Source organism: Felis catus, chromosome C1 (assembly GCF_018350175.1).
Source record: "Felis catus isolate Fca126 chromosome C1, F.catus_Fca126_mat1.0, whole genome shotgun sequence".
NCBI classification, from domain to species: Eukaryota; Metazoa; Chordata; class Mammalia; order Carnivora; family Felidae; genus Felis; species Felis catus.
Window position 1 is genome coordinate 208,035,821 of NC_058375.1, and position 27,869 is coordinate 208,063,689.

The window sequence follows — 27,869 nt, forward strand, 5'->3', positions numbered from 1 at the left end:
CAAAGAGCTGATTGACTGTAGGCCTCCACGTCTGCCACCTAAACAGCCACCGAACTTCATCATCCTGGCTAGATCCCAAAGGTAAACTGTCATAATATACCTAGGATCTGAGAAGTCTGTTTCAAGCAGTTGCGCAGGTAAGTGTAGATTAAGTTAGTGGTCTTCCAAGATGATCACTTTAGGACACAAGGAGAACTTAGAGTTCTACTGATATTGGTTATCTAAATAAAGAAACTGTACTTGAGGGGCACCTGGGTGGCTCAATCGGTTAAGTGCCTGACTTCGGCACAGGTCATGATCTCACGGTTCGTGGGTTTGAGTCCCATGTCGGGCTCTGTGCTGACAGCTCAGAGACTGGAGCCTGCTTCAGATTCTGTGTCTCCCTCTCTCTCTGCCCCACCTTCAGTTGCACTCTGTCTCTCTCTGTCTCTCAAAATGAATTAAAGGTTAAAATAAAATAAAAATAAAATAAAATAAAATAAAATAAAAAAAAAAAGAAACTGTACTTGACTGCTATGTAAGGTGATAGACATTGACGAGGATACCTTGATTCTCAGTCAGATGGTTACAAACTGTTAAATAGTTAATTCCCTAATCTGTATTTTCTGGGGTTATTTAAAATGCAACTCTCCCTTCAAAAGCACCTGAATTCTCCTTCCTGTTTTATTCTTCTCCATGACACTTGCTAGCCTGTGACACTACCATACAATGTACTTATTTATTTTGCTTATGATTTCTCTTCCTGCACTCGACTCTATGCTCCATGAGAGTGGAAATTTTTCTGTTTTCTTTTTTAAATGTTTATGTATTTTTTAGAAAGAGAGACACACACATACACACACACACACACACACAGAGCACAGGTTGGGGAGGGGCAGAGAGAGAGGGAGACACAGAATCCAAAGGAGGCTCCAGGCTCTGAGCTGTCGGCACAGAGCCCGACGTGGGGCTCCAACTCAGGATCTGTGAGATCATGACCTGAGACGAAGTCGGACGCTTAACTGACTGAGCCCCTTGTCTGTTTTCATTCACCGTATCTTCAGTGATGACAACAGAGCTCGGCATCCAGAAGTTTCTCAGTATGAAACTCTTAAGTTTAATGAAAGAATAAATGAGGGCCTCACATTTATTATGCCTAACAATGAACCTTGTCCCACATGTATATTGTGTTTTGAAATACTAGCTATTGATAAGAACAACAGAATTTGTATACATACGCAGAGACTATGGGAGTGTAGGCAAATTTTGCCTACTAGGTGCATGAGGTAAGAAACATTTGAAGGCCATGGGACTAGGAATTAATTGATTGGACACTTGAAAGATGGGATCTGAAAAGATTTTGTTTCTTCACTGCAGGATGAGCCTACTCTCCAGTGGTGCCCACCAGTCTGATGAAACCACTGCTTGCCCGTGAGACCTTATGTGGGTTATAAAGATGGTCGAAGGAATATTTCCACTCAGGTCTGATCTCCATGACCACCAAGACAGAAGCAAGCCCTGACAACCTTCCCAGGCGGTGAGTCCTGAGGGAGAAGCATTATGAAGAGTCGTTATGCCTGCTTTTATAACAGACAGGGTCAGTTCCAAAGGCATTTGTCAAGGGCACATCTGTGCAGAGTCCAATAAGACATGCACTGCGGATACAGATACGACACTTAACCGGGAGAGCAATTTCTTTGCAAAGGGTTCCCAGTATTCTGAGAGTTTTGAACTTTAAGAAAGAAAAATAACGAGGCTGCTGACTCACTGATACCTTTTGCTCCTGCTCTAGCTGGAAGTAGGATTCAACCACAGACAGAAAGGGGGAGTGTTGGGGCAGCGGGAGACCACGAGCAAATACACTGTGGTTGTTCTCGAGGCTTTTGTTTCCAGAGCCTTGTCTTCTCTCTCTAGTGCTCAACACGTTTAAGAGTCCAGGTGCGGGACGGCTGCCTTGCATGAAGCCACCCAGAAGTGAGTGGTCCCAGAAAAGACTCTTTGACCATCAACTTAAAACTGTGGCTTTCTGCACCCCCCCCCCCCCCCCACACACACCTTTTTGTTTGTTTGTTTGTTTTGGGCACAGAGACACTGGAACAAGACATTCTCATCTGACCCTGAGAAGCCCCTTTTGCAAACACGGTTCTAGATTCTGTAGCGAAGGTGGTGATCTTCAGGAAAACTCTCACTTAACCGGCTCGTCCAAACACCAATGGCCTAAATAGAAGCCATCTGCTTATTTAATGAGCCTTCCTCTTTATCGCAGTTGCTTTTTTACTGACACAGGCCACTTCTTTTGCTCCAGTAATAACCGGACTTAGGTGAAGCACATACATATACCTCGGACTTGAGCAACTCATTTATCTCAACCTTGTCGTGCAGCAAATTGATAGAGAAAGAGAGATGCCGATCCTTCCTTGTCCAAGTGTGGGCACTGAGGAAGCTTCCTTAAAGAACTATGAGAAACATAGTAAAAGATGATAAAAATAAAAAATGGGGAAGTAAACTGTATCATTACTTTAAAACTGGCTTAAGTAGGCAAACAAAGATTCTATGTAGCAGAAGCCCTTTTGATCTGTGGTCACTGAATATTTAGCAATTTCACCGTATGTCGTTAGCTCTAAACAGATTATACCATCTACGTAACTCTGCAGCAATTGTTAGACGAGCAGGCATATCATAGCACATGGAGAATTTTCAGATTTAACTTTTTTTTTTTTTTTACTTTTTTCTTTATACGACATTATCAGAGTCCACCTCTGTGTCACCTGATTTCCTGGGGTAAGATTATGTTTCTATTTTAAGATCTGAAAATAGCATTTTACCACCCTCCTTTTTTTTTATGGACCCGTTTGAGAAACTAATAAAAACTATAGACTCACTCATAGAAAGATGTAAGTACTCAGAAAATGTGCATGCATGGGGGTGTCTGGGTGGCGCAGTCAATTAAGCATCCAACTCTGGATTTCAACGCAGGTCATGATCTCATTGTTCATGAGTTTGAGCCCCACACTGGGCTCTATGCTGACAGTTTGGAGCTTGCATGGGATTCTCTCTCTCCTACTATTTCTGTCCTTCCCTTGCTCTCCCTTTCTCACGCTCTCAAAAAATAAATAAATAAACTAAAAAAAAAAATTAAAAGAAGGAAAGGTGCATGCATGATTGGAGGTCACAAATCTTGGAAGTCCATCCATGGACCCTCTTACCCATGGTAGCCTATATCCCTAACACATGATTTTAGAAGGTAGGAATGTTGTCTTGTAAGGAAGCATTTAATAATATTGAGCAACTCTTGTGTGACTTCCTCTCTTTCCAATATTTGCATCCAGTCTTTCCTCTATTCCTCTTCAGGCGCCACAGTTCTTTATCCTGGAGCCCCTCCCACTCCTCAACTTCTGCAAAATGAGAATGACTCATTTCTCCTCTTGCTTAGCTGTTCATTGTAGCTCCCTTATGTACTGGCAGAAGGAGGCGTTGCCGGGCCACATATGAGGTTGTCAGATAGACATAACTTGGGGGGTGACTGCAAAGGAGGGGGAAATCCAGTAGCACGCAGTGGGGCGTCCCACAGGATGGCACCACTGGGGACTTCCACTCGTTCAGATGTGTGTTGGGTGAAAAAAAAAAAAAAAGGCTACCTAGGGCAAAAACAGGAATAAAGGGAAGTCAGAGGTTAGTTGGCTCAAGCACCAGGACTCACTGTCAGGCTCATCAGTAAAGCAATCTGGTACCAATTCATAATCAGAATTTATTAAGTACTACACTCAAGGAACTGCCAGCTTCATGAGAAATACAACAGGCCCTTCCTAGCCCGAAGAAGCTTGAACCTGACCAAGGAGTTTGCTAGAGTTTGAAGGAATCTAGGAAAGCTTTATAGTGAAGGTAGAACCTAAGGGAGACTTTGGTTAATAGGTGGGAGAAGGGTTAAGGATCCCCCAGGAAAGAGGAATGTAGCATAAAGAAAGCATAAGACAGAATGGTTACAATCATGGGATCCGGAATCAACTTGGATTCAAATCCCACGGTCGCAGATTCGTCACCATAGACGCTTCAGACAGTCATTCACTCTCTCCAGGGCTCAGTTTTCTCATCTCGTCCCTCATATACTAGGGATAGCCCAGTAACCACCTCCAAGAGTTTTGGTGGGGATAAATGATGTGACACTTAACAGGGTCAACATATTGTGTCGTACGCGGTAAGCGTAACGACTACTTATTACAAATGCTATCAAGCAGGCCTAAACAGTGTGTTTAAGAAAAAAGGTAGGAAGTCCATCCTGTCTGCAGCCAAGGTTCAGTGGGAGAAGAGAGGTAGGAACAACTGAAAAGAGAGGCAAGGGGCCAGTTCATGGAAGGCTTTGAATGCCAAGATCAGGAAGTTCCCGTTGTATCCAGAAAGCCATGGGAAACCACTGAAGGATTTCTGCATTACAATGAAAATAAGGCCTCTGGAAGATTCATTTGGTAGCAGTTTGCATTAATCCAGATGATCACACAGAATGGTGGAGGGTAGAAAACTTGGCAACAGAAACATAATTCTAGATCTCACTGAAATCATAAACGAAGATGTGGCAATTAAATGGAAAATGAATGGTAGGTGAAACTTACTGAGCAAGTACTGGGTGCTGGGTGCTGATCTAAGTTTATAGTACCTTTTCAAACCATGCAGTGACCCTGTGAGCTAGGTATTATTATTACTGTTATCATCACCCCGCTTTTACGGAGGAAGCTATTTGGGTCCTGAGAAGGTAAGCGATTGGTCCAAAGTCCCAAAGGAAATAAGTAGCGTGGATGGGATTTCAACCAAAGCAATCCAGCTCCAGAGCCTGTGCTCTCAACCAGAAGGGAGGTTTGAAGATGCTAACAGGTTTCTGAGTTTGCGATCAAGATGGATGACTGTGGGGCATAGGGTACTAAGGAGAGAGGACTTCTTTTCCTACTAATGCTGATGTAGACATATTGGAGTTTTGGTCAAGAAGATAGGAAAGCAGACATGTCCAGCACCATTGCTGTATGTGTGCCTGGAACTCACAAAAGAGTCGGTGTGGGAGATGTGAAGCTGTAAGTCATCAGAAGAATTAAAATTGAGAAGTCTAAAAGTAAATCAAATTTTGGACCACAGACTTGAGAACACAGCCTTGAAGTTATTTTGCATATGGTAGATGGAAGGCAATTTAGAAAGTTGAGAAGACACAGAGATAAAGGGGGAAAACTGCCAGGGTAGTGCACCCAGGTGCACGGGGTAAGGAGTTCAGGGAAGGTGGTACAGGGCATCTGGGCAGAGGGGGATGTAGGACCTGGAATGTCCAAAGAGATTCAGCGTGAAAGAAAAGCCAGATGAAAAATAAAGACCTTTCAGTCTTGGGTCCAGACAGATCTATATTTGAATACTCTTCAGCCATCGATCAGATAACTTCCGGCAAGTTACTTGACCTCTGTCTGCCTGTTTTTTATATATTCAGTGGAGCTGTGAGTATACAGCTTATAAGTTTGTTGTGAAGTAATACATAGTAGTACCTGGCCTTGAGCAAAAAACTATATTTTATATACACACACATAATTCCTATATGTCTGCATATATAAGCATTTACTGAGTACGGTTAGTATTTATCAGGTCTACATAGGTTGTATTTATGTACAGAGACACCTATATATGCATATACATATACACACAAAATACATGAACACACAAATTCTTGTATAGATACGTGCACAAAAGTCTGGCTCCATGGTGCCCAAAGAGAGTTAAGTTTGCAATTTGTAATACGTGAGAGTCTGGATATTCAGAAGTTAGTTAAGATGGGAACCATTAACCATACTTTAGAAGAAACAGGAATTTGAATGCTAAGACATCAAAGATTTGAGAAACAGATCTGTTCATCTGTATTAGTTTTCTATTGTCGCTGTAACAGCGTGGCATACGTTTGGTGGCTTAAATCGACACACATTTATTTATCTCATAGTTGCTGCGGGTCAGAAATCTGGGTGCAATGTGGTACGATGTGATTCTCTGCTTGGAGTCTCACAAGGTTGAAATCGAAATGTCAGCAGGGCTGTGTCCCTTTCTGGAGCTGCTAGAGAAGAATCTGGTTCCAGGCTCATTCAGGTTATTGATAGAATTCGGTTCCTTGCGGTTGTAGGACTGAGGTCCCCATTTCCTTGCTGTCAGCCAGGGGTCATGGTCAGTGTCTGGAGGCTGCCTGCATTCTCTGGCTCACGGTCTCTTTAGAGTCCTGGGAAAACATCTTTGGAAAACTGTCTCCCACACAGTCTTATTTTGGAGTACAGCTTGGTTTTTGTGCTTAATCTTCTGTTTTTTAAAGTTTATTTATTTATTTTTGTGAGAAAGAGAGAGAGAGAGGGGGAGAGAGAGAGAGAGAGCAGGCAAGCAGGGGGAGGGGCAGAGAGAGAGAAGGAAAGACAGAATCCCAAGTAGGCTCTGTGCTGTTAGCATAGAGGCCGATGCCGGGTTCAAACTCAGGAGCCATGAGATCATGACCCAAGCTGAAGCCGGATGTTTAACCGACTGAGCCACCCAGGTGCCCCTGTGCTTAATCTTTTACAAATACGTTTAACATCATGAATGTACTGAGAAGAAGGTTTAGGTGAGGACAATACTTGGCATTTGACTATCAGCTCCACGGAGCAGTGTAGATGCAGGGTGCAATGGAGCTAAGAAATGATTGAGAGGTGACAGAAATAATGGCTTTTGGATCACTTCCTGGAAAAAAAAAACTAGCAGTGAAATAAGAGTGAGAAAGACAATGGTAGCTGTGGGGAGGGGCATCAGGACTAAGGAGACAAATCCGGAAGAAGAAAACCGGTGGAGAAGTAATTAGACACAGAGACACAGAAAAGAAAGGCGATGAGCTAAGGCAACAAGCTATGAGGTCATCTTTAAAATGTTTAACTCCGTTTTCACAACATTTGAATACGCTGCATGATGGGCAAATGATATCCTCCCTGAATCTAAGAATCCAGAGGGCAGAAACTTGGGTTTCACGGACACTGCACCTGCACCAACTTGATAAAAATTACCCCGAAACTACCGTTAGTACTGCAGAGTAACTGGAACCTTGATGGTTAAGTCTTGGACAGCTACACACGATGCCATGCGTGAATTCGCAAAGCCTGGTTCGAACCCACGATAAGAGCAGTTTCCCGTGCATTTCCAACCTGTCTCCACGTTGCCTCTTGGGTCCATCTCTCTATTCCAATTTATTCCACCGCTGAATTTTTCAGCATCTGCCGTGCTTTGTTAGAGGATATTTGCCTAACTCCTTTCATGTTTTCTCTTCCACTTCCAATCAAGTTTCCCCTTTGCCTGCAGGTTTCTGCGCTGCCGGGCTTCGCTCACGTAGGACAAAGAAGGGTTGCACCTCTGGGTTCAGCTCACCACCGTCCACCTTGTTTCAAGGAAGTAAAGCACAAGTAGCTACTTCCTCCTTCTCTGTGGTCGCTCCTGAGCGACCCTGGCAGCGGGGTTCTTTACTGAAGTTCATTACTTCCTGCTGCAAAGGTGGGGACTGAACAGCTCAGTTACCTTGAGAGAGCCTTGAGGGGCTTAAATGAACACAACAAAGCCTCTTATTTCTAAGTGTAGAGCTTTCAGTGGGCTCTGTCTGTAGAATACAATAGTTTTTCCTATCTCCTAACATCCGCTCCCAGTAGCAAAGTAGAAACAATTTAGGCATTTCCCCCTTTATCTCTGTGTCTTCTCAACTTTCTAAATTGCCTTCCATCTACCATATGCAAAAGAACTTCAAGGCTGTGTTCTCAGGTCTGTGGTCCAAAATTTGATTTACTTTTAGACTTCTCAATTTTAATTCTTCTGATGACTTTCAGCTTCACATCTCCGTTCATAGCCCTTCAAACATGTATCAAATGGTAATGATATTGTTATATGACTGAATTTAAATGGGTCTTAGGAGGCAAAGTTTCCCACTTAATCAGGATTTGATGTGGGAGTGAAAGGGAGGAAAACATTCATTCCTTACAGAGTCTCATGAGCCCATCTTAGAATCTAATGGCAATCAGTGAAGCGGTGATAGCTTTTTTCTTTTCTGTGGCGGACTTAACGTTGGTCACCAACTTCTCCAGGGAAGAAACACTATAGCCTGGAGATATTTATATATCTCACCCCAAAACTCTCTTAATACATTATACAGGAAATGAGGAACGCTGGATTTAATGTTTGCCCTTTTCTCAATTTCCTGATGGGTAGTTAGTTAGTTATCATTCACCTTGAAATTTTGGGGAAAGGCTTCAAGACTTCAGCGTTAGCTTGGTCTGTTGCAAAGTGGAGAACCCCTAAGAAGCAAGCATTCGTTCTTATGGAGACCGTGCTTTAATTCAGATTCCCCGCCATCGTGCTCAAAGCCAGAGCATAACAACCTGAAGATAACAACAGCAAACGTACACAGCTGTTATATGGTGTTCTCGGCTTGTGTTTCACACAAATATATACAGCTGGATGGTTAACGCTGTTTAAAAAGCCAGGCAGCTAATTCTTCACCTCATGTTCTTCTCCCATTAAAAAATAATCACCCCCAAGTCAACATAGTTTCTACTGGACAATGATTCTTCCATCTTTTAAAGAAGACTGAAAGGCATTCCGGGTTGAGGCAGATGATTTCTTTTACAAGCGATCAGATGAAAACATTCAATAGCCTCCCAGAAGATGGGAGTTGAGGGACTCTGAATCGATGCTATTATCTTTGATCATATGGACTATTGCCCAATAGCCATTTTCCCCCAGAGACGGGCGTTGTCTCTGCTGGCTGGCTCGGATCCCATGGGACCTTCCCACTGCTGGCAAAGTTAACTACACCCCAGAGTTATTTCACTTAAAATAAAACAAGCACCCAAAACTGGCCTCCTGTAGTCACTCCAATTGCTAATTACCTTGCTTTCACTATGAATGTCACCCACGGTTTAATAATTACCCTGAAAATCACATTGTACACAAGTTTTATGGAGAGGCCAAGGTCTTTCAAACCTTTTGAGCTCTGATGGAAAAATTGGTTAATTTATATGACATTGGCATTGCATGTATTTTATTCTCCTGGTGGTCTTTTTACTGCAGAAGGATGTGTCTTTATAAAGGGAGGGCAATGAAGCATTTTTACCTAAGCAATTTTGATAAGGAAGCATTGTCATGTAAATGCCAAACCCTGAGCATATGTGCAACAAAATATTCAGACTAACGAGCCTTGCTGGTGGGTCCTACAGACGGCCTAGGGTATCTCGGCAACCAGTCTGCACACAAGCCATTTCTTTAATGGCATCTTAATGCATTCATATCTTCTAGGGCCTCTGCCAGGAGGAGACAAAGCTAACAGCATACTTTATTTTAAGTGTTTAATGCCTTGCAAGGTAGAAATGGGAGAATAATGGAAGGGTCTTGGCTTTTCCGTCAGGAGCTTCTTCCTGTTTTTCAGAGAATTAATTGTTGGACTTCCCTTATTTAGCTACGTGCACTGTGGTAAATTGTTGACCTTTTGATGTGTGATAGGTCAAGGTCCCACATTAGAGGACAAATTAGCCTTCTGCTATCTGTTCTTGTTAGGTGCATAGGAAGGACTGAGGAACAGGCAAACAAGGATTGGGCAACCCTATCAGGGGCACCGGTATCTGTTTAATCTGGTTCATGAGAATGGCAGCAAATGCAGAGAGGTTCTGATCTTTTGTCGATAATTCCTAGGTCCTGGTCCATGCCAGGTGTCAGTGGTAGAGAGAGTTAAGACGGAGCGCTCATCCACAGTCCTCATGAGAGCTAGTGGTACACATCAAACACTCTATGGAAATACAAGAAGGCAGAAGCTAGGTGTCCAAAGACTTCATAGAGGCATGGAGACGTGAATCAGGCCTGGGCAATACTAGGGCTTTGAAAGCCGCCACTATAGGAAGCTGAAGGGAGAGGTTCTCTTGTGAGTGCATGAATCACGTGGGGAGGTTGCTAAAAAATATGGATTCCTGGATCTTATCTAGGATCTCAGCAGGCCTGATGGGGGCCTGGTAATCTGGTTTTGTAACTAACCTCCAGGTGACTCATCTGGATGCTCCACGGACTATACTTTGAGAAACCATGACTCAGAAGCTGGTTCATCTAATAGTTTTCTTAGGCAGAAAATCATATAACAGTGACCCGTGGGGCCCCACCTCCCAGTGCAAATTGTTCTTGATACTAAAGTCTTATTTGTAAAATCAAATGTTTCTTTCCCTCATGTATACTCAATAAGGCAGAATGAACTAACTAGCTATATCATCCTGAACTTTGGGGGACCGAGGAGAAAACCTTGGAGTGAAACCAGCCATTGAAAACTGGGCCTAAGATGGGCCTCATTTGTCCTTCAATTTGACTTCGTGTCCTCTTTGTTGGCCATCTCTTGGACTTTTGTAACTCTGGCCAGACTTGTTTCTCAGTTATCATCCGAATCAGGTTTTCTCAAACTCGACATACTGACATGTGGGCCAGATCATTCTTTCCGCAGGGGGCTGTCCTGTGCACTGCAGGATGTTTACAAGCATCCCTGGCCTCTGCCCACTGGACACCAGTATCCCCTCCACCCCACCCTGCTGTGACAGCCAATGACATCTTCAGACATTGCCAAATGGCCTCTGGAGGGTTTGGGGAAGAGGGAAAAATCACACCTGCTTGAAAACCCCTGGTCCAGAGGAGTCTTGGTGGCTTAGTCAGTTAAGCCTCTGACTCTTGATTTTGGCTTGGGTCATGATCTCATGGATCATGAGATTGAGCCCTGCATGGAGTTCAGTGCAGAGCCTGCTTGAGATTCTCTCCCTCCCCCTCTCTTTCGCCCCTCCCTGCTTCTCTTTCTTTCTCTCTCTCAAAATAAATAAACTTAAAAAAATTAAAAAAAAAATCTCTGGTCCCAATGCTAATGCAGCTCATTCAGCCTCAATATTTCCTTGGTGATGGCTTTCAGGCCCAGTGACCTTCCGGCAGATAGTGGAGGTTTCTCTTAAGATCAGAGCTAGCTCCTTTTGAAAGTCAAGTTGACAGTCGGTTGATGGGAAGGACCTCAGGACTACTGGCCTTCAAGTCAGCTCCCTCTTTCACTTCTCCATCCCTCGAAACTCCACTACTGGCATGAGTCAGGGTCTGGGTTTCTGTTACTCTTCTGGGATGTCCCTATTAAAGCACGGCTATCACTTGCTGGGAAAAGACTGGAAGCCATTACAATCTTCACTAACTTATACCTGATAGAACTCAAGAGGCAAGCACATTTCAGCAGTGTGAAGGATAAGGTTGGGAATGTGGTCTTTGCCCTTCCGAGTAAGACCACTGGGCTGGAGTCTGTGGGCTTGTGTGTGATTCCTGGTCTTCCCATGTGTTAGCTGTGAGCCTCTGGACAAGTTACCCAAACTCTCTGAACTTGAGCTTCCTCAACTGTAAAATGAGGGTAACTATAGCACCTACCTCACCGAGTGTTTTGAGGCTTAATAAAAGACGATTTATGAAGAGCTTAGCACAGAGCCTGGAATAGAATCAAATGCTCCGTGGATGTTAACTACGAGTTTGATGAGGAGGCCGTTGTGTTGAGGAGATAAGTGATCATAAGCTGGGCTGCCATATTGTGTGTTGAGGGTGTGGATGGTCGTAGATGCTTGTGAACTGAACATTAGGAGGAGCAGGGGAGGGGGCAGGTATTAGAAGGGTACGAGCTTTGAAAGTGGTAGTGAAAGGGAAGACATTCCAAAAAGAAGGGAGAGCCCAGAAGACCCCGTCGGCCTGGATGTGGATAATTAGGCTACATGGCTCCTCCTCCAATGCACCCTGGACCCTTCCACAACTGACCTCTTTGTGCTCACTGTTCCTGGCAATGCTACATATTTCATTTTTGAATCCCCACTGTGCACATCTACAAAAGCTTCCAATTATCCTATTTCTGTCATCTCCCTTCATCTCCCACACAAAAGACCCAAATGCCAAGGAAGTTGAGAAAGCCAAGATTTAACCAGTATCATATGCTTTTTTATCTTTTCATGATTACTTTTCTGCCCAAGCAGGACTGTAAATTCCCAGAGCAATAAACAGTATCGTCTTTATGTCTGCACTGTGCCGGGCCTCCTACCAGCATGTGGCAAATACCAACATTATAATTACCAATCCGACGTTGTGAACAGGAGAAAAGGGCACTGCACTTTCTGTTCTCCATCTTCTCCTTCTCTCATTCCACAACTTTTCAAGGCCACCGCAAGATATCATAGTACACTGACAAGGAGACATTTAATCTGACTTTGCCCTCTTTTGCAAGGGTGTCATGGATTGGGAAGCAGATCCATTACCTAGATTGTGTCAAAAGATCTTTGGTGGCACTGAAAATTGGCATTTCTCTTGCGTGGCTGGCATTCAGGGTTATATTTTCAGAAAGCAGTTTTGAATTTGTGTTCACGTCTTATCTTTCCGAGCCTATGACTACTGAGGGGAGACTGCCATTGAGAAGTCATTTCCTTCTTTCTTCTAGGCAGTGTGCACTTGTGTTCACAGGGAAAGGAGCATGGACGGCAGACAGGAGGCGTGTAGTCCATAGTCAGTTCACTTACTGATAGCCTGAGTGACCTTGGGCAAAACAGTAACCTCTCTGGCTCTCGTTGTCCTAGAGCATTGTTTCATCTCTAAAATTCTATGTTTTTGTGTTTAAAAAAGGGTGGCTCGGTTGAGTGTCCAACTTCGGCTCAGGTCATGATCTCACGGTTCATGAGTTCGAGCCCTGCGTCGGGCTCTGTGCTGACAGCTCAGAGCCTGGAGCCTGCTTCGGATTCTGTGTCTCCCTCTCTCTCTGCCCCATCACCACTCATGCTCTGTCTCTCTGTGTCATAAAAATAAAAAAAATACTAAACAAAATTTTTTAGCGTTTATTTACTTTTGAGAGACTGAGAGAGACAGAGCACGAGCAGGGGAGGAGCAGAGAGAGAGGGAGACACAGAAACAAAGCAGGCTCCAGGCTCTGACCTGTCAGCACAGAGCCCGACACGAGGCTTGAACCCATGAACCATGAGATCACACCCTGAGCTGAAGTTGGACACTCAACTGACTGAGCCACCCAGGCGCCCCTGTTTTTGTGTTTTTTAAATAAAACAGTTTGTCTCATCCATTTCCAGATAGACTAGTGACTGGGCTGAGAAAAAAAGCTTTTTCCTTTTCTTTCCTTCTTTTTTTTTTTTTTTTTTTTTTTTTTTTTGAACCTCAAGTGCCAATTAGAGAAGAAAGACGATCTGTAATCGGATGCCTTTCTCCACACCTAGTCCAGATGGTACATCCAACGCTACCTGTCCCTTGCTCCCTGTTCCCAGCCAGATTTCATTTCAGAAGTAAACAGCTGTGCTTCCTGACTAGATGACATTGTCCTTGACATGGTTTATAAACAGAACATTGAAGAGAATTTTGGCACTGTTTTCACACCCACTTGTTTTCTTGATATTCCTTGATTTTCCTAGGGGGAACATCTCTACCCCCTCACCTTCTGGAGCACATCCAACAAGTACCACGACTGTACCTGGACTGGAACCTTGAGAAAAAGGACCCAAGGGCAGAAAATGTGATTTATACCAAACGCTGCCCTGAGCCCTGCACATTATAGTTCTCAGGCCCTCCTTCCTTCCTGTGCTTCTTAAGACCTGCTGTTGAGTTCTTCCTTCAATCTGATGGGCTCTCTCCACCTTCATTCTTCATTCCCCTTGATTTAGGCAAAGCTATTTTCTGTTTGCAACCATTTGTTTATGTACTCTGCAAACACAGGGGCAGATATTGTGCTATGTATTTAAGACAATCAGAAAAATAAAACAACTTCTTTGCCTTTACAGAGCTTAGAAGGGCTGGCTTGGCAAGTACTGTAAAGGGAAGTTTGCACCGGAAAGTACTAAAAATTAAACAAATAGAAATCTCGTTGTTTTCTCTCCCAAGTATTTTTATTTTTATTTTTTTTAAAGAGAGAGAGAGAGAGTGTGTGTGAGAAGGGGACAGGGGCAGAGTGGGGGAGAGACAGAATCCCAAACAGACCCCATGCTCAATGCAGAACCTGACTTGGGGCTCAATCCCACGACCCTGGGATCATGACCTGAGCTGAAATCAAGAGTAGGATGTTCAACCGACCGAGTCACCCAGGGGCCCCCCAAGTATTCTTGTAAGCACTAAAATCAAACAGCCAACTCATTAAAAAAAAAATAACTCCTTACCTTTCTTTCCAAATTCTATTCCATATGACCTCACCTTTAGGTTAGTATCACCTTCTACCTAAGTAATACAATCAGGGACTTGCTACTCATTTCAACTTCCCTCCCCCCTCATCTGCACAACTAGCTCATCACTAAATTCCAAGGATTGTATCTTTTCTCTTGATTATCCCCTCCAGTTTCCCTGTCTAGCGCCAGGTTTGACCGTGTCATTCCCCAACTCAGAGGTCTCAGATGGCAACCCCCTTGTCAATACTGTTTCCCCAACCACGCTCTAGACCTTCCTGATGTGTGAGTCAGGGCTCCAGACAAGAGATTATCTGATGTCAAGTCAACGTGAGGAACAGTGGACTGAGCAAACCTAACCCGGTATCCTCACTGAGAACTCCCCAGAGCTTTAGATCACCAACGTGCAACGGGAATCTCTCGAGGAGTGTCTCGTAGGCAATATTTCCTGGGGCACTGCAGCATTTTCTTACAGAGCACTCATATTCTGCGTCACACAGTCTGGGGAAGGGTCTCCACAACCCGCACATCCAGTGAGACACCGGGGAGACAGAATCAAAAATATTTTCAAAAAAGTAAATGTTAGCGGCATCTTTTCCAGGGTAGATGGAAACCGTAGGAGTTGATGTGAGGAAGCAGGACAGTCTGAATCAGGGGCAGATGCCAGGTCGCACTGGTGCTAAAACAAAGGGAAGGCACGGGGCACACTGGGTGGCTTCGTCTGTTAAGCATCTGACCTCGGCTCCGGTCATGATCTCGCAGCTCGTGGGTTCGAGCCCCGCATCGGGCACCGTGCTGACAGCTCAGAGCCTGGAGCCTGCATCAGGTGCTGTGTCTCCCTCTCTCTCTGCCCCATCCCTGCTCACGCTCTGCCTCCCTCTCTCTCTCAAAAATAAATAAACGTTAAAAAAAATGTTTTTAAACAAAGGGTGGCTGGTTGCTTCAGGACAGGACCTCTGTCCCCTCTGCCAGTTTTGGCCCTGCTCCTGTCCCAGAGTGAGCACCAGGCATCACCCACCTCTCCCAGCAATGATGGCTCAGAGCAGAATAACCAAGACGCTCATGCACATCAGCAAGGGAGATACAGAACTTAAATACTTAAAACAATTTGCCTGAACTGGGCAAAGGGCAACATCTACTTAGGGATGTGGCTCTGGGTTTACTGGGCTTCTGTGAAATCTCAGCCTAATAGGATGAGGCAGGGACAGATTTTTGTGGTTGTGTAGTAAGCACTGAATAAGCACTGTAGTTGGCATGGAAAATAATTCATGACCCAGTTAAGGTGAAAATATGGGACATCTGAATCCTCCCTCCGTCCCTGCCCTCCGCCCCTTCCCTGCAATAACTGGTGATACTCTAGTGTGGTTTGTAAACAGAGTTTTAAAAGGATTTATTGCTTTCAGTGCATTAGTTTCCATATCTTCTGCTTGCATTATGTTGCTGAAAATTAAGTTAAGTGTCAGATATGTATTACCACATTCCCCTTTGATATTTTTACAGCAAAGAAAGGATAATTTGACTTGGTATTATTTAATTAGACCTGTGGAAATCTTTCTTAATTAAGAGTCGGAGTACACGTTTCTCGAAATCTAAATATGATCTTCAGCCTTACATTTACATTAACATCAGAATCATTTTCCACTCATATCCGTCAAACATGCTGTAATGTATTACAAGCAGCAGAATCCTCATGGGGTCCTTGAAACTGGAACCTTGAATTAAAGTGAAACTCTAATAAAAACTTACAGGATAGTGACAATCAGGCAGCCAATGACTCAACTTGGTTCCACAATTGTGTTTTCCTGCCACTAGTGTTTTAAAACATGGGAAATAGTCGACAGCATTTAGAAATAAAAAAGATTTTACATAATAGCCTCGGCTACTGACTTCTCTTAAAAAAAAAGTTCAAGGTAGGATGTGGATCCTACCTTCTAACGTGGGAACAACTGCTCAAGTGTCATAACGGCCACACCCTTTGTGTGGGTCATGCCTTCTTTAATTTACCATGCTCCTCACTGCTCCCATTGTCTTCTTGTCTAGCTTGTGTGGTCCCTAGGCATCTCAGTTGGAAGTCCCTTGACTTGAAGTCACGTTCAAGATCTTATCTTTTAGTAAGGCTATTGTAACTCGGAATCTGATCTAAGCCTTACTAGATCCCTTTACATTAAACAACAAGCCTAAAGATTTCTACTGCCAATATAGGCGCAGTTAATCTAGGTCTATAGGAGATCCATAACGTAGTCCTGAAGATTCCCCAAGTGTGAATAATGTACTGATATCTTAATGTAGTAATAAAACTGTTTCTGTTCTCACATTCCTACCGGAACATCCCTACCTTGAGTGCATGGGGCAAGAGAGTATTTCTGGCATTGGTTAAGCCAGTGAAAGCATTAGAGTCTACGACACTTCCTCTTTAACTCTTCAATTTTTTGGTGGCTGTGTGAAAAACTGGTGTGGCAGTGAATGGCATGGTTCAACACCTCTTCATGTAAATGATGGGAACACGATGCTTAGCAAAACCTCGAAGAAGTGACAAACTATTTGTTTTAAAGTGGAAACAAACAGTCTTCAATTAGCAATTTTATATTAACAATGAAAGAAAGATCCTAAGAGCTTTAATATAAGAGGTTATAAGGATATGACTAAGTTACTTAACTATACATATATAATTTAAAATTATTTCCCCCATATATTTTTAGAACGTATCACAGATCTGGAGAAGAAAGTCAGCACCTCATTCAATAAAATACGGATAGCAGATTAGAATTAATCTTGGAGACACTTGATAATTCCAAAACTCTATTATGTTAGAGGAGATTCACTGTGTTTCCATTAACGTAGTTAATGGAAAGATTAACAAATGTTTCCCTTTATTCTCTCCATTTATCCCTGGAAAACTATGAGAATATTATCCCTCTTTCTTCATAGAGGGTCCCTGTACTGGTAATCACTTAAGTCATGACGAAGGACTGTAGGAGGAATCTTTCAAATAATTTAGTAATTTCATAATACTATTTCCAGATAATGCTATGGTCGCATTTTTCTTATATGTTGTAAGATGGTCAAGAGATGATTCTGCCATACTTCATACCCTCTAGCAACATATAGTGGTATTGACATTTTTCCTCCTGGTGTCAGAGGACATTATTTAGTAATGGACTTATCCCCGAAATCCTCCCTCCAAAGCACCAACACCATTTTTTTTTTCAGCTCTTCTATTGTTTCCACAGTCACGGTTTTCCTTCTAGGATGATTGAAGTTGGGCAGAGAATTCACCTCTGATGCACCCATCCATCTCACAGTCGCCCACCGTTCTGGCCTCTCTGATCTCAACATGAAACCACGTAACTTTTAAACTGTCCTAGGAGTATAATCCAAATATGATGCCAAGACTTTGTTGCTGACATCTTTTGTAGTAAATGACAAATGCTTATAGCTTGGCCCCACTCTCCAATAGCTGGACCGTACATAAATTCTGCCCCCTTGGGGGGGGGGGGGGAAGAATGAAAAAATGTAGAGAATCAGGAAAAAGATGAAGAATGTTAGGAAGAATCTGGCATTGCCCCTAGCTTTTCCTAAACTGCGAAAGATGGGTAATTGAAAGGTCTGACATAGTGCAACCATCAAATGGGATATTTTTATTTCAAAAACAACAGCACTCACAATAGGAAGGATTGAGAAGAGGGAAAGGCAAAGTTATAATGAATTTCTGAAATTCTCCAGTGCAGGTGCAAGCCCATTTTCCCCAAATTATTTTGATATATGACTAACAGCGAACAATTAGTAACTGCCCAGGCTTGGACTTACTATAAGATTTAACAAGGTTGGGCTTGCACGTAGGGTGCACAGGTCACTCCTATATTTTCATTCAGGAAAGAACTATTTGGCTCTGGAAGGTATCTAGCACTGTTTATTACAAAACCTACTAGTTTCATAATACGTGGGAAGCCAGGTTTAATGTATAAATAATGTTAGGAGAGAATATAATATTCATATCCATTGCAGAGCAGAGGAAAAAGGGATGGAAAGGTTCAGGAAGGCAAGGAGGCACTTGGGATGTGTGTGTGATCGAACCAGGCAAAATCTCGGGGCCCTAAAGATTATTTGGGTCAGCATCATCAAGCTTTTACAATTTGGTCTGAAATTCAACAAGTTATTTCCTATATATTACTTTTCAAAGGATCTATTTAAAAGTTTATAGTTGGAAGGACTAAATGCAGGATGTTGAAGGTTAGAAGATGCTAAGCCTCTTGTGGGTGTTTTCTTTGGTAAAATTTAGAAGACTACCTGTGTTTATTTATTTTTTAGATTTGAGGCAGAGAGAGAGAGAGAGACAGAGAGAGAGAGAGAGAGAAGGAGAATCTTAAGGAGGCTCCACGTTCAGCAAGGAGCCCAACACAAGGCTCGATCCCACAACCCTGGGATCATGACCCTGAGCCTAAATTGTCGGAAGCTCAATCGATTGAGCCACCCAGGCTCCCCAACTACCTGAGTTTAGATGGATGTAATAAAAAATGCATCATTGAATTTCAAATGAACTAGGAAAACTCTTCAAATGATAAGTTGCTATAAATATAAAAGATTTTTCACAACCAGTCAAAATTTAATGTGCCATTCGTTTTCCAAATGCAAACAATTCTTTAATATAGCTTGGTCTTTAAAACAAAATCTCTTTGAAATAGATACCACCTGACTCATCAATAATTCCATCTGCAGGATTTCTAGAAGCCTAGGAACCAAGGGGCCAGGAATAAAACATGATTTTTCCATAGGTTTGAATCTGGGCCTTCAAATATTTCTAAGAAAGGCAATTATTGGTTGTGAATATCCTCAACAACTTAAAGTTTAAATTTCCCCTTTGAGAAATACATCCTCAAGAAACCAGAATCCCTGCTTTGTATTGTTTTCTTTTTTTCCTTCTCTCTTAGAAGGGACTAACGGGCAGTTTTATAAAAACCCACACCTCACCAGGGCACCTGAGTGGCTCAGTCGGTCGAACGTCCAACTTCAGCTCAGGTCATGATCTCAAGGCTCATGAGAACCCTGTGTCGGGCTCTGTGCTGACAGCTCAGAGTCTGGAGCCTGCTTCAGATTCTGCGTCTCCCTCTCTCTCTGCCCCTCCCTTGCTTGTGCTCTGTCTCTCTCTCTCTCTCAAAAATAAATAAGTATTAAAAAAAAAAAACCCACACCTCATGGGCATAGGACTAGGAGAGGGAGAATTCCAGATTAAGTGGAGAGACAGGGCAGCACTTCCCACTTACCTTTCCAAGCTGTTTCTAGGGTGGATGTCCAGAGTGAAAATGCTTCTCCCTGATGGTTTATGTCAATACCATTGCAACAGTTAAAAGGGAAACTCTTTTGGTAAAAGACAAGAACTTTTACGAATTGACTTAAAAAAATTTTTTTTTAATTAACGTTCATTTATTTTTGAGACAGAGAGAGACAGAGCATGAATGGGGAAGGATGAGAGAGAGAGGGAGACACAGAATCCAAAACAGGCTCCAGGCTCTGAGCTGTCAGCACGGAGCCCGATGCAGGGCTCGAATTCACAGACGATGAGATCATGACCTGAGCCGAAGTCAGATGCTCAACCGACTGAGCCACCCAGGCGCCCCTACGAGTCGACTTTTTAATTGTTCAGAAAAAATATTAGTAATTATTAGGTTGATTTTTTAAGTTTACCTGTTTGTTTTGAGAGGAGAGAGAGAGAGTACAATCAAGCAGGGAAGGGGCAGAGGGAGAGAGAGAGAGAGAGAGGGAGGGAGGGAGGGAGGGAGGGAGAGAGAGAGAGATAGAGAGGGAAAGAGAGAGAATCCCATGCAGGCTCCACGCTCAGCACAGAGCCCCACATGGGGCCTGATCCCACCACACAGGGATCACAACCTAAGCCCAAATCAGGAGTCAGACGCTCAACCAACAGAACCACTCAGGTGGCCTTAGGTTGATTATTAAAAAAATAGTCATATGACTCCACTCACATGAGGACTTGAAGAGACAAAACAGATGAACACAGGGGAAGGGAAACAAAAATAATATAAAAACAGGGAGAGGGACAAAACAGAAGGGACTCATAAATACGGAGAACGAACTGAGGGTTAGGGGAGGGGTTGTGGGAGGGGGGATGGGCTAGATGGGTCAGGGGCACTAAGGAATCTACTCCTGAAATCATTGTTTCACTATATGCTAATTAATTTGGATGTAAATTTAAAAAAATAATAAAACAAGTTAAAAAAAGGAAGTAAAAAATAATCATATTCCAGATCTGATGATTAGAATTTTCCCGAAAATATAATTATTCAACCTTCTAAGTGTGTGGAATAAATGGCCTGTTCAGTGCCAAGTGCTTTAACTTCACAGTGTGTGCAAAGTTGAAGGGGACCTACAATCCTAAAAGTGCCCAAATTTCATGTTGTGTAGAAGACAGAGTGGAGCCTGTCATATAGGAAATATGAAAATAAACATTTGCTGACTGCATGCCCAACAACAGGTACTATTAAGCACTCTTCCATGGCAAGGTCAATGCAGACCCAAGCAAGCCTCAGTTTGCTTTACTTTAAAAAAAAATTAACGTTTATTCATTTTTTGAGAGAGAGAGAAACAGAGAGAGCGAGTGGGGGAGGGGCAGAAAGCGAGGGAAACACAGAATCTGAAACAGGCTTCAGGCTCTGAGCTGTCAGCACAGAGCCCAGTGTGGGGCTCGAACTCATGAACCGTGAGATCATGACCCGAGCCGAAGTCGGATGCCTAACTGACCGAGCCACCCAGACACCCCTCAATTTGCTTTTCTGCCCTCCTCTCCCAATATGATCCTGTAATCAGCCCATAACGCAGCCCTTCTTGGACGGGTTCTTGCCTCCTGGTATCCCCCTAATGAACTCTCATAGCACCTGCTTCACGTTCTTCTTGTGACAGTTGCCTACTTCTCTTTGGGTGGTATTCACTTATTACAAGCCAACTGCCCTATTGCTGCCGTATCTTCTTAGACATAGTTAGTTTCTTAACTACCTTCCCATCCTTGAGAGAGCTTAGTTTCAGAACTCTCATGCAGCAGATACTCCTTAATTATTAAGAATGTAACCGGCTTCTCTAAAACTTCCATAGAGTGTGTTAAGTCTGAAGTCTAAAGTGCTATTTCTTAAGAATTTATTGGAAAATGCTTAAAGAAGAAACTTGAATTGTACTCATTTATGCAGGAAGGGCCCTGGGCATCATATAAAAACTAGAATGTTCTCACCGGATTATTTTCAGAGAAATAATGTTTGATCCAACCATGTGTCTTACATACCAAAAAAACGTTCTTTTCAAAGAGCCATGTTTAAGTGCCAAGTGAATGCTAATTTTGGAAGTTGGAATGTATTATTAATCATGTCGTCGTGGCTTCCAGTGAATGCAATTACTTACTATCTATAGCAGAATTGAGCTAATTGATTAACGTTACTCTGTAAAAACACAAGTGGGCACAACTGACTCCCTGATGCCTTCTGATATTTGGCAAATAGAGTGCTGAGCCCATAATACCTCATCCAGTCTCAGCCTGCTCTTTCCCTCCAAGTTCTTTTAAAAGACGTTTCTGAAGGGTGTGCATATACCTGAGAAGTAAAAATTACCTGGGCAGCTAGGAAAGCATAGATGGATAATGCTGGATCATAGCCCTAGCTCTTTGGTTGGCATTCATTATAGAAAGTTCGAGCCCCGCACTGGGCTCTTCACTGACATGGCAGAGGCTGCTTGGGATTCTCTCTCTCCCTCTCTTTCTGCCCCTCCCCCACTTGCACTATCTCTCTCTCTCTCTCAAAAATTAATTAAAAAAAAAAAAGAAAGATTTATGGGACACTGAATTTCTATTTTTCTGCAACTGTTAAGTTCCCGCATGTAATTGCTTGGGACCGCAAAAGGGAAATAAATGTTTGCTTCACTCCTACTTTCTAGAAACCTTAAGTGTTTATTTCTTCCTGCGTTGTCAATAGGACCACTGCCTTTGCTATTCGAATCATAAAACTGATCATACAGGCTTTAAATCTGAGCAGTCACCACACAGCATTCCTGAGACAAAGCAGAATGACCCTTATTGAAAAGATGCAGAAAAATGCTAAGTGTGACAAAGGGTATAATGGGCTATATAACAAGTTTTATTTATTTATTTATTTATTTATTTATTTATTTATTTATTTATTTAATAACAGGTCTCTTTGGACTAGACCTTGACACTTTCTGGGTTTATGGCCAATTATATTTTATTGAGGCTGTGAACAAACACGGATAAACCCTTCAATGCCCGTTAACTCGTGGAAATAAAGTTAAATACCATCCTAACACAGATGTTCAGGTAAAAAATAGGGGCTCACATTTAACCACATCTGTGATGAAAGAGGCAGGCATCACCGATATCTTTGGAAACTCCTTTAAGCCTAAAATCTTATAGGTGCTGAAACAAGAATGAGCTCATGAAATGATCCCAGATAAAGTTCCATCTGTCTTCTAGTCTTCTCCAGTATTAAAAAAGTTTGCCTTTATACAACTTGATCTACATAGTAAGTAAAAAATTTCAGTGCTTTCCTGGTGGCTTGGCATTGGCTAGGATACACCCCAAATATTATTTTATAATCAGTTATCTGAATTTGCCATTTTATTTCGTGGCTATGGCAGAGAGTAGGTTGTATCAGTGATTATAATAGATCTCCTTAACAAATTACAGTAGGAAATTAAAGCAAAAATTGGCTCTGTACCCACACATCCTGGGTCGTGATCACGGTTAAGTGTGCGATTAAAAAGGTCTCTTGAACCGCATACAAAAACTCACATAAATCCATGCTTCTTTTACAATTTAAAAAAATACAAAAAGGAAAAACCGAGAAACTTTATTCTATCTTGCCTTTTCCTCTTCCGTAACTGCGGTTTTCTAACACCCATTCATTATCCACTTTGGGGAGACATCTAAATAGGAAATCACCAGCTGAATTTTGAATGGATTCATCTAAAGCTCCACCTTTGAGCACGGGAGTCAGATCACCACTGAGGCAGTAAAACACTGTTAAGTTACGACCATGACTGTGCACCTAAAAGAGAGCACGCGCTAGGAAATCAAGCGTGTGTGAAACCGAAATGGCAAGGAGAAAGCTAACAGAAAATGATACGTTTAGTATTTTTACCGACTGAAATAATCCTCATGCGGTATTTAAAGAAGAGTGCCAGAAAATAACCTCTAGGAACTAAGAATAGTTTAAGCTTTGGATTCGTTAAACCGCAAGAATACGGTTTAGAATCCAAGCCTAAAAGAGTTCAAGGCAGGGCAGGTTCTGGGACTAAGTAAGCCCTTCCTTGCCAGAAAGGGTTTTGCCATTGGAGATGCGAAGCCTAGAGCTCAACTCCATCCAACGGTCCTCGCCTCCTGCATCCTACTCAGGCCTTAGTCTCAATTTCCTGCTTCCTCTGTGGTCTTTAGCACACAGCTACTTTTAATCCACTCGGTCCTGAGAAATCCACTTGGTATGGCGTATTTAGTACTCTCTGTGCGACGTCAACAAATCGACATTGATTGCTAGGAGGTAAGAGATTAAACGAAATAACATCTGCCAAGATTTATGCATTCTACTACACAAATTTTGTCCTCACTGGCTTTGTACTCACAAGGTTCTGAACGAAATAGCAGACTCAGTGGTAGGTGGCGAAACAGGACCGTAGATTACCTTTCCCATACGTACAGGGCTCCATTTAAAACTCTGGTTACCAGGCTAATGGCTATGACATCGCAGCTGAGTCCATATCCAAGCGCAGACCTACACGGCGTGCATCCATGCAGACACTAACTGTGCTTGTATGGATAGAACGGGGCCGAATGTTTAAAAGCAACACAAGGTTGGAGAGTTTCTTTGACTGCAGAACAAACAGAGCCAGAGACACACATGTGCCTACAGAGCCACCCCCACCAACTTCAACCAAATGGCAGCAGAGGGTGGGGAGGGAACAATGAAAGCAGGGCTTGCCAAATGTGGGCAGTGACGCCTTCAGAGAAGCACAGTGTCTCCTGCAGAACCCCAGGGTGAATCTCCTCAGCTGCCATTTCTCTGCTTCTCATGGTCTCAGTTTGAGATCGGGTTCTCCGCCTGGCCCGGGGAAGTTTAAACAACGAGCAGTCGCTTGGAGAAGTAGCACTTTTCCCAAATTAGGGGAGCAAGCTTCTTCTGGTCCTTTCTAATGTACCCAGAGATAATCTCCATGATTCTGTTTCTCCCTTGAATTCTTCCGTCTTCAAGGAAGTCATCTGAAGTCTTGATGATTGTTAGTAACTTTCAGCCCATGGGTAGTGAAATACACTTTCCCCAATTAACAGACTCAGAAAGCACTCGAAGGATATCTTAGGTGATTCCAAAGGTCCTTACTGTTTTGTGATAAATTCAGGCAGAGTTTTTCATTTCATTTTACTTTTTCAGCTGTGCAAAAAGAATCTGTGATTCGACTCTGACCCCACTTCTTCGCCAATGAGCACTCCAGGGCTGTTTGTGGAGACATCATTTCTAGAAATGTTCAGTGGTTCGTTTGTTTGTCCAAACAAAAGCCTTCCCTGCCTATCGCGTCAGACCCTGAGGGTGATTCCGCCCCAGTTTCGAAAGCTCCAGACCGTCCAGGCTCTGCTCAAACTCAGAGCTAAAAGAACGACATGGGTCTTTAACTCAGACCCATCGGCACTTTTTGAACAGCATGGGCAGAAATGCGACAAAATATGGTAAGCCACGAGGAACAGATAGATTTAAGGGAATAAAAACCAGAGTCACAAAAGTGGCACAGACGGAGATGTCCCATTGTCTGAGAGTGGCGCAAAAGCAGACTGGTTTTAGGGCGAGCCTTACTAACAGGCCTTTTTAAAAACAATCCAGTGCCGCTTCGATCTGAAAGAGGAAAACACATTTCACGCTTCATTTCTCTTACTGCTCAGTGAGCTTGCTCCTCACTTTAAATCTCTCTTTGTCCTTGATCCCCATCTCTACATTTTGCCCCACTTACTTCTTCTAATGGCTTGTGCACTTGGACAATGCCTTGGTTCACCGGGCTTCGTCCACCGAGTCCCCCCTTTTGAATAACTTTTTCCCTGATGAGTCTCTTAATATGCCAGCTTCCTTATCTGGTGGAGAGGCGAGGGGCCATCATGCATACCAAAACGTCCCCTTAGCAGGAGCACAAAATAATAAACAGAGTATGTGGTCGCATACAGAAGTCATTACTTTAATTTCTATGACGCAGGTGGGCAGGAAGTATTTTCCTCATTTGACACACGGGGAAGAGGCACGTTCCCTCGGTGTGGCACGCCTCACGCTGGGCTCACTTTTCATTGAGGTCAATGGCACTGCAAGGAATCACCACCATGCTGCCCGTCAGGATTCGGAGGCTCAAAGAATTCAAGGAGGCCTCCCACAGTCCCAAGTTTTTCAAATGACACGGGTCCAGTACGGAATCCCACATGTCAGTGCTGTTTCTGTTACAGCACAGCATTTGGGGAGTGAGGGTTCTGGAAGGCAACAGATAGACACTTCTGTTCCCAACACAGAGCTCTTTAATCTGAAGAGATTACAAGAAAGTGATTTGCCTTTATTTTTTTCCCCTTTGTTCTCTCCTCAGTGGGACGCCTGGGACCCACACACTCATATTCTGTTTCTGTAGCATCTGCTGTTATTGGTTTACGCTACCGACTAACTGGGACTCATGCTCTTTGTATTTAATCCTTAAAGCAACCCCAAGAGACTAGTTTGGAGCAAGAGTCCTTTTATTTATAGAATGGGCAGAATTGGCTTTCATCCCTGTAGAGATTTATTCCTCTAAAATGATCAGAAAAAAGTAGTCAGGAACTGGATAATATCTGCTATACTTGTTAGCATTTTGCAGTTAGCATATATGTGGTTTCACTGGAAATTGCACACATACTCTGGAAACACATAATCTTTGGATAATGAGGAGGGAATAGCATGTAGCTAAAAAGGGTGTGCGTCTTTCATTGTGAGACCCAGGCAAATGTCCTTGTTCGGCCACCAACTCTTATAAAAGTCACAGATGTCAATTTATCTCTTTGGCCTGAGTTTCACCTTTCAAGTGAGGGAGGAATTCTATGATCCCCAACCCCTAATATTTTATTATTCTTTATAATATGTATGGAAAACCATGAATTTTTAAGAAGAGTACCAAACAGCTTGCAATATTGGACACTGAGCAGAATGTCCTGGAAAGTGATCCCAGACCTGAGTCAACAGAGAGGGGAGAGCAGGCAGGTTCGGTGGGAGAGGTGAGCGGGGCCAGGCTGTTGGAGAGGAAAAAGGAAAGTGAGGTTAAAGAGGTGGGCAAGTCTGGGCCACAGGGACATTACACAGGTTTGACAAGGGCCACCCTGGGGTTGTCCTTGACTGCATCTCTAGCCTTGGTAGTCTTTTCACTTTTAGTTTTTGCATTTTTGTGTATTTATCTGACTCACTGGCCAATTCGATAAGGATGACATTTATGCACTTTAGGAAGATTTTCTAAGGATGGGAGAAAAGATAAAGTTTTAATTCATCTCAAACCTTTCGTCATATTAATGGATACCCTGGTCTCCCCTGCCCCTCCCTACATGATTTAAAGAAACTAAATGGCATGTTTTGTGTAATTTAGTTTTTTCTTAATCAAAAACACCCGTGCAACGCAACAGAGCATACACTGTTGAAGTCGGGCAGAAGTCCTGCACCACTCACTGCTCTGGTGTCTCAAGAGACAGACGGCCTAATGGCCACAAGCAATGGTTCGGGGTTCAAATCACAGTTACTCGATGAGTGACCTTCCGCAAGTTCACCAGTTGTTACACCTACACGGTCCAAGGCAGCAGCCACTGGCCATAGGAGGATACAGAGTGCTTCAAATGTGGTTAGCGTGACTGAGGAAGTGAATTTTTAATGACGGCTAATTTCAATTAATTTTGATTTAACTTGAAGAACGGATACTCTCTCCAGTTATCTGAGAACATCCAACTAGTTTTGAAACCACTGAGATATGTCAATTTACTCTTTCAACTAGTAAACTTTATGAAATCTATATACCGAACAAGTTCTTAGGATAAATATTGAGCATCCAAATGGACATGTGTTATAAGCAATCATACGTACTGGATTTGAAGACTTTGGTATAAAAATGTGAGATGCCTCATTGACCATTTTATGTTGATTGTATGTCAAAATAATAATAGTTTGGATTTATTGAGTTGAATAAAATGTACTATTAATGTTGTTTTTTATTTTTACTTTTTAAAATACAATTCCTAGGAAATTTTCTATTACATGGCTTGCATTATATTTCAATTGTACAGAGCTATGCTTTAATATCTCCCTCAATGATAAAAAAAAAATAGTCTCCTAGTCTTGTTGTTGTGACAACAAGAAAAGATAACTGTGCGAAGTTCTCAGGAAAGTGCCTAAAAAAATAACTGGATGTAGTCTCCAAAGAGCTATTATTTTGTGAACACCATTTCCATTTCTGCTTTCTCTGACACAGGAAGGAGAATTTGAAGACATATCCTGTGGGATATTCTATCTGTTCCCCTGAGGTGCATGAAAGCAAAGAAGGCCATTGATCCCACACAGAGGTACCAATGGCAGGGATGCTGAGAATCTACCAAATAAATCCATATTTTGTTTTTATTTCATGGGTTCCGACTTTGTAAGTGTCGTGACCCAT

General features: G+C 42.8%; 1 protein-coding gene and 1 long non-coding RNA gene across 7 annotated transcripts in view; one reads left to right on the top strand and one right to left on the bottom strand.

Moving 5' to 3' along the window:
- On the top strand, nt 1-27,832 carry LOC109502897. The gene is made up of 3 exons (XR_006583579.1): nt 1-137; nt 1,357-1,516; nt 27,687-27,832. It is a non-coding gene; the product is annotated as an uncharacterized LOC109502897 (long non-coding RNA).
- DOCK10 (dedicator of cytokinesis 10) overlaps nt 1-27,869 on the bottom strand; it is a 271,379-nt gene that overhangs the window by 172,727 nt on the left and 70,783 nt on the right. The gene's annotated exons all lie outside the window — the stretch shown is intronic.